This window comes from Polypterus senegalus, chromosome 1, assembly GCF_016835505.1.
Source record: "Polypterus senegalus isolate Bchr_013 chromosome 1, ASM1683550v1, whole genome shotgun sequence".
Lineage (NCBI taxonomy): Eukaryota > Metazoa > Chordata > Cladistia > Polypteriformes > Polypteridae > Polypterus > Polypterus senegalus.
The window spans coordinates 67009306-67024236 of record NC_053154.1 but is presented as its reverse complement, the minus strand read 5'-3'; positions in this window follow the sequence as shown (position 1 = coordinate 67024236).

Below are 14931 nucleotides of genomic sequence, written 5' to 3'. Positions count from 1 at the left end.
ATGATCAAAGATGGGAATACCCTACAAAAGCCTCCTCACGCATGTGAAAAGACAGCGCCAGCTACTGCCTATCAAGATGTTCTTCAGCCGCGCACCCAGACACCCACTGCCTACTCCTAGTACTCCTTCAGCAGAAGAAGATGACGATGCACCTGATGAAGATACTGCACCACCTGAAGACTCTCCTACTGAGGTCGTGCCTTCATAGGTTAGTGGTTGTGTGTAAGAACTGTGTGTGTTTGTGTGCAATTAAATGTACAGTACAATAATCTACTATATAAAAGCGGTCGTGATTGTCCTTCCGTCCCATGAGTGCAAAGCGTAGTGGTATTCCGCTTATTACAGACTTACTACTTGCGGCTTGAGGTACAAAGCGACGCGATGTGAGCAGAGTTCCAGTGCTCCCATCATCCCCTTGCTTTTGTGCGCGATGCGCTGGAAAAATAGACAAAATTATGTCTCTGGAAATAATTAATGTTGATGGAGTACAAATGCCTCACCGCGTAGTAAATATCAGGGGAGATGGTGCTTGCTTATTCTCATCTATAGCTTATTTAGTGCATGAAACTCCGTCTTTAGCGGTACAGATTTGGGCTGACATTGTACGACTTTGCACAGGCTGATGTACACATGGAGCGCACAAAAATTGAGGATAAAAGTCGGTCACCTTAAAAGGCGAGTGCGCCTAGTAATATGATATTTGTAACGTCTAATATGTCTTATTTTCTCTTATTTTGTCTAATGTATTGGGTAATACGAGTGTAATGGGGACTAAAGGGTGTTATTTCATGTCTAGAGGGCTCTAATAATGTTAAAAAACGTATTTAGAAGGTCGTAAACAGGTTTTCTATACTCTAACTGCGAAAATATTCGATTTATAAATAAAGAATCCTACTTCGCAAAAATTCATTTATCACAGTAGAGTCTGGAACGGATTAACCACGATAAACGAGGGTTCACTGTGCCATGCCAACTCCTTGGGTGTATTTCTCTGAGTAGAAAATTGTTTTACCATCGCTACACAGTTTCCAGCTTCCACTCCATCACATCTCACCAATTCCCACCATACTGAGCTGGTATTCTTTAAATTCTCTCAGCAGCTGTGCCATCTCTCCACTCTGACAGAGTGTCTGTACATTCCATGTTCCGATCTTTGTTTTCATTCTAGCACTCAGAATCCAGCACATCGGGATACTGACTTCCTTTTGACTTACATTAGTGTTCATCATTGAAGAGTCTTATCTGTTGCCTTTTTCCTTGTGCCAGTCTTCTTGTTGACATTCACTTACTGTTTCTGCAGCAGTTAAAGTGTTTTATGAGACCTTATGAGTTATGATTTTTTTATGGCAGCCCTGCGCCCACCCTGATTAAAAAGCAATAATAAGTAATCCATTAAAACAAGGTTAAAATACAAGGTCTAACATGTTCAGACAATCTTTAATCGAGCTTGGGCCCCCATTGCCAGGCCGTCAGTGTTTACAGGGCACCATGCTTTGCTTTGCTCCTTGCTCCCTCTCTTGATGCAGTCCTTTGGGCACTTGGTCCCTCCTGCTCCAAGAATGGCATTACCTTCCATCTTTTAAATTTTTTCTGTCATCCTTCATGAAAACATGAGCTTACCACGTGAAATTCTACTTATTGTATGTCCAACCCTTTATACTGGAATGCTAAAATTCAGTGGGGATTTTTCTATCTATCTATCTATCTATTTGAAATGTTAATGACATCCATTCATAAAAAACACAGAATGTGGTAAGTATTATGGTCTAGACACATACTAGGAAGGAAGCAAGTGCAGGCAACTTTAGAGTAAGTTAAGCAAATGAATGCCTAGAAGCACAGCTAGGAATTGATCAGAGAAAACGCCACTTAAATGAGATTAAAGATTGGGAAGTCAGACATGCAGGATAAAGCGATTGCGACAAGAGCAACCTGTGCCAAAGAAAGGAGCTTCTTCACTGGTTTGGCTTCAAGCAAACTGATAAAGAGCTAAGGACATTATGGAAAGCTTCTGTCAAGTAACCTGTTTTATCAGCACAGACCGTGCCAATAATCACAATAGTAAACGCTGGAATGAAATAACAAATTCAGTAATGGCGTGTTAATGCAAAGAGCTGGTTCCAATTCAACCCATAGAGAGAGATGGATTGAAGGGCATGATAAAAACATTGCTTCTCCCATTGCTCAGCATAAAAAGGACTCCTGCTTCTGAAGGCTTTTGTAATCAGATGTCACGGGTTCTCGGCTGGCCACCAACAGTTACCACAGCGCAAATGTCTGGACTGGGACACATCACGATGTGATTCCACGATAGAAACCTCAACACAGTAAGGATGGAACTGCCTAAAGTTGTCGACTTCTCTGCAGCAGCTGACATGTGGTTTAGCTGTCCTTTGGAACCATATCACAAGCTTAATTGTACACCTCATTAGTGGCGACTAGATGTTGGTCTGTTTGCATGCATCACGTTTTCCGAAAGACACTGTTAGAGAAACATTTGAACAAAGCTTACCAGAGACATTAGACTCCTGTCAATTGAGAGGGGAGAGGCTGCTGTCCATCACTACTGACAGTGGAGCCAACATCATGGAGGAAGTTCTGCTGAATGACTGCAGGAGGCGTCAGAGTTTTGGACTCAAAGTTCAGCTTGCTAGTGGAAAATTCAAATATTAGACTTTTTGAAAAGAATGGGCCATTCAGTCCAAAAAGGCTTATCAATCCTATCCACCTAATTTCTTAAAAAAAAAAACACATCATTAACTTATCCCAGGTGTCTGTGGTTCTCTGTGTCAAGAAAAACCTCCTAATGTTTGTGCCTAGTAAGCAGGGTCTGTACCGTGTTAGCCATTATGGATGCAATGTTTGTGTGAAATTTACCCTTAACAAGTTTCCAACTGTGTCCCCGTGTTCTTGATGAACTCATTTTAAAATACAAGTCTCGATCCACTGTACTAATTGCCTTCATAATTTTAAACACTTCAGTCATGTCACCTCGTAATCTTCTTTTGCTTAAACTGTAAAGGCTCAGCTCTTTTAATCTTTCCTCATAATTCAACCCCTGTAGACCTGGAATCAGCCTAGTCGCTCCTCTCTGGACCTTTTCTAGTGCTGCTATGTCCTTTTTGTAGCCTGGAGACCAAATCTTCACACAGTACTCAAGATGAGGCCTCACCAGTGCTTTATAAAGGTTGAGCATAACCTCCTTGGACTTGTACTCCACAGATCGTGCTATATAACCTAACATTCTGTTAGCCTTCTTAATGGCTTCTGAACACTGTTGGGAAGTTGATAGCTTGGAGTCCACTATGACTCCTAAATCCTTCTCATAAGGTGTACTCTCGATTTTCCGACCGCCCATTGTGTATTCAAACCTAATATTTTTACTTCCTATGTGTAATACTTTACATTTACTGACATTAAATTTCATCTGCCACAAATCTGCCCAAGCCTGTATGCTATCCAAGTCCTTCTGTAATGATATAACAGATTCCAAATTATCTGCTAATCCACCTATCTTGGTATCATCTGCAAACTTAACCAGCTTGTTACTTATATTCCTATCTAAATCATTTATATATATTAAAAATAGCAGCAGCCCTAGCACTGACCCCTGTGGAGCATCACTCTTAACATCGGCCAGTTCTGATGAGGTTCCTCGCACCATCACCCTCTGCTTCCTGTGTCTGTGCCAATTCTGCACCCATCTAAAAACATCACCCTGAATATTCTCATGAAATAAACTCATTAAGTGGTTTTGGATAAGCAATCTGATTGCATATAACCACATTCATGTTGCAGGAAATGCGCACTATAATACCAGTACTCCTTCTTCTCAATAAAACCAGTCTCCAGGATTGTGCAGATGACACACAACTGACCTACCTGAATGAAAAGTACTCAGATCCTGTCACATGGCTTCACTTCTTGAACCACACCTCCACAAAAAAACAACATACATCAAGAATGAAAAGGTGGATGGCATAAAGCCAGAGCAGCAGAAGGTATCAAATCTCTACTGACTGAGCAACAAAGCAAACAAAGGGGGCACTTCATCCACACCCCCACCCACCACACCTCAGCCTGGAGTCAGTGGTTAAAAGAAAGAAGAATTTAGCCAGCAGACCTGGGCACAGCATTTCTCTTAGATGAAGAGACTATTCAGGTGGAGCTGAGAAACTACTGCACATGACACCCTGAAGGTGGACAATGACACAGACCCTTCAGGGTGCTGGAAATGTCATGAAATAAGTGTTTCTGCATGTAGTCAGGAAACGTTCTTGCCATCAGTGCCCCAAGAGAGGGAATCGGCACAGGCAGAAGCTTTGTCTCCTGCCACCAGAGGGTGTGGACAAGCTGGCTTTCAAAATCTGAAATGGGTTCTGCAGTGTTTACAGATTTCCTGACAGTGGGCTTCAAGTTCTGATAACCTCTGATGAGGCAGTCAACATAGACGTTAATTTCTTTCCTTCTCGTTACAGAATTTTTTTTCTTCATATCCACATAGCTGTTTTAGAAGGCAATATTAAAGCAGAGTTGGGTTTGTTTGTTTTTCACTCGGTGAGCAACCAAAGGAATTGAAAGAAATAATGGTGATGGGCCTTATTAGCAGTGTGGACGAGTCAGCTTACAGAATGGACAAACAATGATTGGTTGACTGGTGCAAGTGTAACAATCTGCCTCTTTATGTGGACAAGCTGAAAGAGAAGATTGTTGTCCACACCCTTCTGGGCTCTGCAGTGAAACTGGTCAAGAGCACCACATTCCTTGGTGTGCACCTGGCAGTTGACTTTACTTGGACAAATAGCACCACCTCCATTGCCAAGAAGGCTCAGCAGCATCTCCACTTCCTTCAGTGCCAGAAGAAGGCAAGACTAAACCCCATTCTCACCACATTCTACTAAGGGCCCAATCAAGATCATTCTGACCAGCTGCATCACTGTCTGGTTTGGGAACTGCAGTATCTGTTGACAGTAAGATCCTACAATGGATCAGGCACACAACAGAAAAGATCACCGGGGCCTCTCTGCCCTCCATTAAAGACATCTTTACAAGGGGTGATCAAAAAATATGGTGAATGTCTTAAAAAAGAAAAGCTTATTGCAGTAAAAGATTTACAACTAATAGCCATCTTCAAAATACTGTCCTCCACTTCGAATGCACTTATCCCAATGTTCCTGCCACTTTGCGAAGCAGTTCTGGAAGTTTTTTTTCCAGAGTGTCTTTAGTTGGGCTGTCGTGGTTGCCTGAATGTCCTCAATGGATTGAAATCGTTTGCCTTTCATGGTAATTTTCAATTTAGGGAACAGCCAGAAGTCGCATGGTGCCAGATCCAGGGAATAAGGTGGATGCAGACACAGAATGAAACTGTTTCAACATTTTCCTTGGTTATCGATGTTGAAGGACGTCCTGATCTTTTCTTGTCTTCCACTGAGTCAGATCCATTACGAAATCGATCAAACCACTTGTAAACAGTCTTAATTGTCGGTGCAGTGCCACCATAAACCGATTTTAACATCTGATGGGTTTCCTAAGCTTTTTGCAATTTGAAACAAAATTTCATGTTAATGCATTGCTCAATATCCATTATTAACGACAAACTTGAAAAACACACTTGAACTCAACAGTGGCTCACAAATGACTGACAGTATCAAACAAGTTGTCACCAACTCAGCTCTAGGAATGGACGTGTCAGAACCTGCATTGAATTGTTTTGCGTTGCTCTTGGGATTGTGCTCTGCATCCACATTCAGTGTACTTTTTGTTCACACCTCGTATATTGTGATGCATCCACAAAGCCTATAGCATTGTGACGAACCTCTGCCATCCCTTCCATGGTCTCTTTGTCCCACTTCCATCTGGCAGAAGGTACTGCAGCATCTGAACCTGTTCTGTCAGGTTCTGACACAGCTTTTACCCCTTGGCTGTGCAGACTCTGAACCCTGTTTTGCCCCCGTTCTCGCTGACCCCCACCTCAGACATTTCAACATTCCTACCCACCATCATTCAGTTTCTCGTGCCCTCTCTTTTCAATATTGTATTTCTAGAGGAATCAATCCAATGAATGTCTTTTCCTCTCCATCCATCATGCCACCTTCTGGGACGCTGCTTTGTAAATAAGAGATCTGGTAGGCTCTCTGCCGACACACCTCTAGTTCCTCAAATCAGACAGGTTTAGTAACAAAGCATCGCCATTGCTGCTCGTATATCAATGAAATCAAAAAATCCCGTGGATGAAATAGAATTGAAGCAACTTTACACATAGTGAGGTCGGACCTCTTCTTTCAGAGAATGAAGGCAAAGTTTAAGTCGTCAGACTACTCCATAAACATGAAATGACTGGGAATGAATAAGTCAATTGTGGTGTCTTATTCAGGATTATCAACAAGATCTTTCACACTGGAAAAAAAAAGACAAAACCCACCCTTACACAATCATGGCATAGTTTTGAATTCTCTTTCCACATGGCATCATCACATTTCAGGCTTCCTTTCCACTTACCCAATCTTGATGATGCCTCCTACTACTTCTTCATCTGTTCTCATTTGATCATACCCGCCTCATATGAAGGTCACTCCTGGGTAGGGCTGCCAACTCTCTTTCCCTGGAAATAAGGACATTTGGGTTGAAAAATGAGGACTTTTGAGGGCACCTTTCCCTTTGACACCATAATACTCCCTTTATACTGTCCTATGTTTTTTAAAAATTATATAAATGTTTAGGATCAGTTTATCACTATAATTAAGATATGACGACCACAATCACAGTCACTGGCAAACTAATAACCCATTAAATATTTTGAATATGTCAAACCTCTTAAATAAAAAGACTTCATCTAGCTTCATCTAGCTTAGCTGTCATAAACCATAACGAATTTACATTTGTTCAATTTAGTTTATTTGCATTTATATTTTTCCACTGAAGCTGTTTTTCTAAGTAACTCTTATGCAATCAGATAAAACAAGGATATTTGTTGTTCAAGTAGTCTGTGAACTTGCACTTTCTTTTTGGCATAATGGGTATTCCTGAATTTATATAAATGAAAGAATTATGAAAATATGATTCAATTATTTAAAGAAGTGACTTATTATTTGATCAACTGATATATAAATGCAATATTTTTTAGGTATCAGAATAAATGTGTGATTTCTTTTTCTTGCATTAACTGAAATTTTAATAGCATTTACAATTATAAATCCATTTGGGAACAACGGATGGTAATAATATTTTCCATTAAAATATTACAAAGCAGTACTCATTCACACTTAAATACAACGTACTGTACCTGGATATATGAAATTTCTTGTTTAACCAAGCTGCTGAAAGAAGAATCGCAAATAAGATCTTGCATACAAAGCGTGAAATTGTAATTTTGATTTTGAATAAATTGACTAAGTTATGGTGAATTAGGATTACAAATAATTAAGGAAAGGAACAACATTTATATTGAACTGTCTACTCACCGAGAAGATAAAGCTTAATTCAAAAGATGAAGTGAAAAAGCCAAGTTGGACAGACAAAAGGCAAGAACTTGAAAGTTGTTTCTATTCTCGTCAATATCTGCGTTGTTTATTACCGGAACGGAAGTGAAGATTCTGGGGAATCCGGCCTGTTGCTCTGACGTCACATCTGATGAAGACCATGGAGCGGCTGCTGCTTCACCACCTGAGGCCACAGGTCCGCCATGCCCTTGGCCCCTTTGCAGTTCGCATACCAGGAGAAGGTGGGAGCGGAGGATGCCATCATCTGTATGCTACACCAATCCCTCTCCCACCTGGACAGAGGCAGTGGTGCTGTAAGAATTATGTTTTTGGACTTCTCTAGCACCTTCAACACCATCCAACCTCTGCTCCTTAGGGACAAGCTGACAGAGATGGGAGTATATTCACACCTGGTGGCATGGATCGTGGACTATCTTACAGACAGACCTCAGTATGTGCGTCTTGGGAACTGCAGATCTGACATTGTGGTCAGCAACACAGGAGCGCCGCAGGGAACTGTACTTTCTCCGGTCCTGTTCAGCCTATATACATCAGACTTCCAATACAACTCAGAGTCCTGCCACGTGCAAAGGTTTGCAGACGACAATGCTATCATGGGGCTGCATCAGGAGTGGGCAGGAGGAGGAGTACAGGAAGCTAATCAAAGACTTTGTTAAATGGTGCGACTCAAACCACTTACACCTGAAAACCAGCAAGACCAAGGAACTGGTAGTGGATTTTAGGAGGCCCAGGCCCCTCATGGACCCTGTGATCATCAGAGGTGACTGTGTGCAGAGGGTACAGACCTATAAATATCTGAGAGTACAGCTGGATAATAAATTGGACTGGACTGCCAATACTGATGCTCTGTGCAATAGAGGACAGAGCTGACTATGTTTCCTTAGAAGGCTGGCGTCCTTCAACATCTGCAATAAGATGCTGCAGATGTTCTATCAGACGGTTGTGGCGAGAGCCCTCTTCTTCGCGGTGGTGTGTTGGGGAGGCAGCATAAAGAAGAAGGACGTCTCACGCCTGGACAAACTGGTGAGGAAGGCACAGAGCTGGACAGTTTGACATCTGTGGCAGAGCGACGGGCACTGAGCAGGCTCCTGTCAATCATGGAGAATCCACTGCATCCACTAAACAGGATCATCTCCAGGCAGAGGAGTAGCTTCAGCGACAGACTGCTGTCACCATCCTGCTCCACAGACAGACTGAGGAGATCGTTCCTCCCCCACACTATGTGACTCTTCATTTACACCCGTAAACGTTAACATTATACAAAATTATTGTCTGTTTTACCTGCATTTTTATCACTCTTTAATTTAATATTGTTTCTTTGTATCAGTATACTGCTGCTGGAGTATGTGAATTTCCCCTTGGGATTAATAAAGTATCTATCTATCTATAGATAAGGGATTTTCCACATTTTTAGGACCCAAAATTCTGGATAGTTTCAAAGTGTTATAAATTCTTCCCAGACAAGTCCATGGCACGTAACAAATGAGGACATGTCTGGGACAATAAGGACAGTTGGCAGCCCTTCCACAAATCAACTAACTTCATTGATGACTGCAACATCCTTTAACTTAAAATAAAACTGAATTAGCTCTTGGGGTATCATCTGAAACACTCGAGAAACTCAACTTCTATTTAGCTCTGCCCATTTTCCCCACACTCTTTTCATTTGTATTTCCGTTTTTAGCCTGGACTTTGACTCCCACACTTTCCGTCGAATATTGTTTTGTCAGCTACAAAATATTGGCTCTCTGGATAAACTGGGGTGTACTGTAATTCACTCTGCTTTATTACCTCTCCCTTGGACCATGTGAATCGAAGTATGGCTGAGGCAAAAGAATTGTTGGGGAGCCAACCCAGTGATTCCCTATTTCAATCTGAAAACACAAAACACAAAAGGGTTCTAGTAAAGTAACATAAATAGTATGCAATTCAGTTATGTAATGGTGTGTGGGTCACCTCCACGCTACTGGCAGCCTCCAACACCGTCGATAGTCATGACCAGATGAGCCAGTCCGGGAGTTTAAAATCCAGATTATAAACAAACAGCCATCAGGTCCTTCAAGTCTTGCCTGACAAGCCCAGAACCTTCCCAATTCCATCTCCCCAGCTTACCTACTCCTCGCTCAGCTGGTGGAGACATTAGCAGCTGCGGTCCACACTTCTCGACCCCCGTCTTAGCCTGGAGCAGCTAAGTTAAACCTCTTGGGCCAGTTGTACTCCTGTCTTCCTTCTCGTTCCATCAGCGTACATCGGATCCAAGGGAAAGTTGCCACCTTGATTGCACTCACTCCTTGAAAATTTATGAATGGGAACAATCTGACTGTAGGACGTCTATCCTTCGCTGCCTCTCTCTGTCTTGTTTTTTCTCCCTTCTCCATCCTAACACTGGCGATCCCCTTTTTAAAGTGGAGTGAGATGCAGCAGTGGCAATCACAGCTCCAGGGCCAATGAGGGACATGGGCAATTCTGCACGTGTGCGAGAAGTGCAGGGTTGTCTGTTCCCACATCTTGCACTGAAGCCGCTCAGACCATGTTATCACACCCCACCCAAAGATGTAAGTGTTTCCACTCTTTATTTATTTAAAATTTGCCAACTAGCCATGGCCCGGACATTACCACAAATTAACATCTATGAGAAGAGCTCTGTCTCTCTCTCTCTCTCTCTAATGGGTCCAAATGTCAACCATGATCTCTAATTGCCCCATTTATATCTGCCCAATTCTGGCGGTGGCGAAGGTCAGCCATCATTCCCTGTGGATGGCCAGGAAAACCAGAAATCTGTTTATCGTCAGGGCCCCCTCCTGGCCGGTGGTGCTAACATTAATTTACCTGAGCCCTTTGGGAGATCCTCAAGTGTGCATTGGGTAGAAAAAAAAGTCTCTTTTGCTGTGTATACAGTCCATCATCTTACCTAATCAGCATTCAGGTCTTTTACTACCAAAAATGTCTGAAATTTACAGGAGATACAATAATCCTTGGCACTGATACAAATGCTACCAAGAAACCCTGATTCAATAAATCCCCTGCATCGGTAGGTCCTGAGTATGACATTAAACTGCATCTGGCCCTGCGAGTGGACTTCCAACTTGCAGGGAAAACATTTGGTGGCAGGATTGACACTTCAGTCATCAAAAAAATCTTCATGTAGCTCCAAAATGGCAGACAAGACTCATTTCTGCTCTCCACTGGATGGCTGCTTGCATTATAAAGGGAAGAGAATGCCCTTGGGAAACTCATCTCCAGAAGAGTCAAAACTGCCAGAGAGCCATTGGGGTCAGGCCCATTGGGGATCGGAACTGGTGTGGTGCTGAGGCATCGGCCACTGCATAGCAGAACTTAGGTCCAAATTTGAGGCAGCCAATCCGAGTAGGCATGTGGAATGTCTTTTTTCTCCTACATGACAACTATCTTTGTCTACTGTTGGAAGAGTTTTGTGAACTTCGCATTTCAGTGGCAGCACTCTCTGAGGTGCACAGAGTTGGGATTGGCCAGATCTCTGTAGGTGGGTACATCCTTTATCGGTCTGGTCACTCTGTTGGCTGTCATACTCAGGGAGTAGCTGTTGCTGTGGCACATTGGTTCCTTCTGATGGTGTCTAATGTCATTTAACAAGCGTATTATGAGACTCAGGCACTCTCTGGATGTCTTGTCTGTTTGCCTCAGTGTATGCTCCAATTGCGGTGAGTGATGTCTCCGTGAGGGAGACATTCTATTAGCAACTTCGCTTGGTGGTTAATGGGTGTCCGTGAAGTGACTCTCCTTTGGACAGGATTAGCTATGAGGAATGTATCGGTCCCCATGGGTATGGCGATAGTAGTGAAAGTGGATTAGTGTTCCTTGATTTTTCAATAGGCCAGGGCCTGTAGATTGCTGGATCCTGGTTCCAGAGCCCTGAGCTGCATTGTTGGACTTGGTACTCCAATACTTGTGGTGCAGTGAAGGAGATTGATCACATTCTTCTGAAGGTTGGTGTTGCCAGTGTTCCCAGAAGGAGGTTTTTAATCTCGCAGGGCACCAAGGATGTTATCAAGAGAAGTCACATTGTGCGGCTCGAATTGGGCTCGGTCTGTACCTGGAACTGAGAAGGATGTCTGTGAGGGCAGATAAGGAGGCATTTGTTAGAGGAATCTGTGAGTGACTGACACACCAATACTACTTAGAGAGGAATTGAAGCATTACACACATCCAAATCTGTTCTTCAGAAAGCCGCAGTCAGGTTTGGTGATGGAACAATCCTTACAGATGTTGCTGCAATTTTGACCTGCTGGGTTGACAACTTTGAGCATCTGTATAAAGCTGATCCTCTGGCTAGGATGTTGGATATCTCTGGGTTCACGGTTCTTGAGGCTGACCCTCCAATTAGCTGTGAACCATCCAGTCTTACTGATATTGAACAGGAGGTGAACCAGCTGAGGGTAGGGAAGACTGCAGGGATTTACAGAGGTGTGAAAAACTATTTGCCCCCTTCCTGATTTCTTATTCTTTTGCATGTTTGTCACACAAAATGTTTCTGATCATCAAACTCATTTAACCATTAGTCAAATATAACACAAGTAAACACAAAATGCAGTTTTTAAATGATGGTTTTTATTATTTAGGGAGAAAAAATCCAAACCTACATGGCCCTGTGTGAAAAAGTAATTGCCCCTGAACCTAATAACTGGTTGGGCCACCCTTAGCAGCAATAACTGCAATCAAGCGTTTGCGATAACTTGCAATGAGTCTTTTACAGCGCTCTGGAGGAATTTTGGCCCACTCATCTTTGCAGAATTGTTGTAATTCAGCTTTATTTGAGGGTTTTCTAGCATGAACCGCCTTTTTAAAGTCATGCCATAGCATCTCAATTGGATTCAGGTCAGGTCTTTGACTAGGCCACTCCAAAGTCTTCATTTTGTTTTTCTTCAGCCATTCAGAGGTGGATTTGCTGGTGTGTTTTGGGTCATTGTCCTGTTGCAGCACCCAAGATCTCTTCAGCTTGAGTTGACGAACAGATGGCCGGACATTCTCCTTCAGGATTTTTTGGTAGACAGTAGAATTCATGGTTCCATCTATGACAGCAAGCCTTCCAGGTCCTGAAGCAGCAAAACAACCCCAGACCATCACACTACCACCACCATATTTTACTGTTGGTATGATGTTCTTTTCTGAAATGCTGTGTTCCTTTTACGCCAGATGTAATGGGACATTTGCCTTCCAAAAAGTTCAACTTTTGTCTCATCAGTCCACAAGGTATTTTCCCAAAATTCTTGGCAATCATGGAGATGTTTCTTAGCAAAATTGAGACGAGCCCTAATGTTCTTTTTGCTTAACAGTGGTTTGCGTCTTGGAAATCTGCCATGCAGGCCGTTTTTGCCCAGTCTCTTTCTTATGGTGGAGTCGTGAACACTGACCTTAATTGAGGCAAGTGAGGCCTGCAGTTCTTTAGACGTTGTCCTGGGGTCTTTTGTGACCTCTCGGATGAGTCTTCTCTTCGCTCTTGGGGTAATTTTGGTCGGCCGGCCACTCCTGGGAAGGTTCACCACTGTTCCATGTTTTTACCATTTGTGGATAATGGCTCTCACTGTGGTTCACTGGAGTCCCAAAGCTTTAGTAATGGCTTTATAACCTTTACCAGACTGATAGATCTCAATTACTTCTGTTCTCATTTGTTCCTGAATTTCTTTGGATCTTGGCATGATGTCTAGCTTTTGAGGTGCATTTGGTCTACTTCTCTGTGTCAGGCAGCTCCTATTTAAGTGAGTTCATGATTGAAACAGGTGTGGCAGTAATCAGGCCTGGGGGTGGCTACGGAAATTGAACTCAGGTGTGATACACCACAGTTAGGTTATTTTTTAACAAGGGGGAAATTACTTTTTCACACAGGGCCATGTAGGTTTGGATTTTTTTTCTCCCTAAATAATAAAAACCATCATTTAAAAACTGCATTTTGTGTTTACTTGTGTTATATTTGACTAATGGTTAAATGTGTTTGATGATCAGAAACATTTTGTGTGACAAACATGCAAAAGAATAAGAAATCAGGAAGGGGGCAAATAATTTTTCACACCACTGTATGGTATCCAGGACAAACTTCTCCAGGCTGGTGGTAAGGCTGCCCTTCAGCATTGTAAACAATCTTTGCTTCCATTTGGGAAATGGGTGTCATCCCAACTGACCAGAAAATAGGTCTTGTACCTGGAAAGGGTAGGGTAATCGCCTGGATTGTGATAGCTACAGGGGAGATAACACTGATCTTGGTGCCGGGTAAAGTCCTTAGTAGGGTCATTGTCAATAGGGTCCGTGATCACTTGCTCACCTACTAGTGACCAGAGAAGTCTGGTTTTATGCCTAAGAAGTCTACCATTGACTACATCCTGTCATTGAGGGTTATCATCGAGCACAAACGTAAATATTGGCAGAGTTTCTTTATAGCCCTTGTTGTTTTTCATAAAGCGTTTGACTGAGGGACATCATGAGACATCGTTGGATTCCCCACCCCTCCATAGATGCTGGATGTCATGGTTGGCCTATACACCGGCACTGTGAGTGTTGTCCAGAGTGAAGGCAGAACCTCTGCATTTTTCCTAATTCATTATGGGGTTCATTAGGGGTGTGTCGTTGCTCCTATTCTCTTCAATGTTTGCATTGACTTGATGTTGGCAACTCCAGCAGCTGTGGGACATCTGTTGGTAAAGAGAGATCTTGACTTTCCCCGACGATGCTGTGATCTTCACAGAGTCAATGGAGATAGCACTCTTGAGCAGCTACATGAGTGCATAGGAAAGTGCAGGAGGCAGCGGATTCTGGAGTTGAAGGTCTTCTTTCTTTTGATGGTAGTTGCCATGGCGGCCTATAATGCTGCCTACCTGGGTGGACTGGGCTTTCTCACATCACTCCAGTGCTGAAAGACAATCCCATTCCCTCATGACCATCCTGGAAACCTCCCCATATCACAGTTACCATAAAAGTTTGGTATTTAAGTCAAAGTTATTCACAATCATATTGGTTTGTCGTGTGGTGTGTGCTCCTAACCTCATCCTCATATTAATTTACCACATAAAAAAGAATTCTAAAGAGAGGCATACTTCAGAAATAAAAAAGGCAGCCTGCTGTTGTGTTAAGATGGAGCAAATGGGTATCTGGATCCCAATGTTCAATTTAAAAAAAAGCTTTAAAACTTACAGAATACATCTATTGGTCAAGCTAAAAATATTACTGGGTATTGATCCATGTCTTTAGATTACACAGATTTCAGAATGGCATATCCATAAAAAAACAAAACATTGATAAGAGATTGGGGCAGTTTAACCAGAGAGCAGGTGTGCACTTCACTTTGCTCTTCGTCATCCTCTGTGGCACTTTTCAGGACCATGAATGTGGATTCACCTCACAAAGTCATTGGTAAGCGGCGTTACTGACATTGTATGCCGATGCCCAGATGTGATGTCTCTGT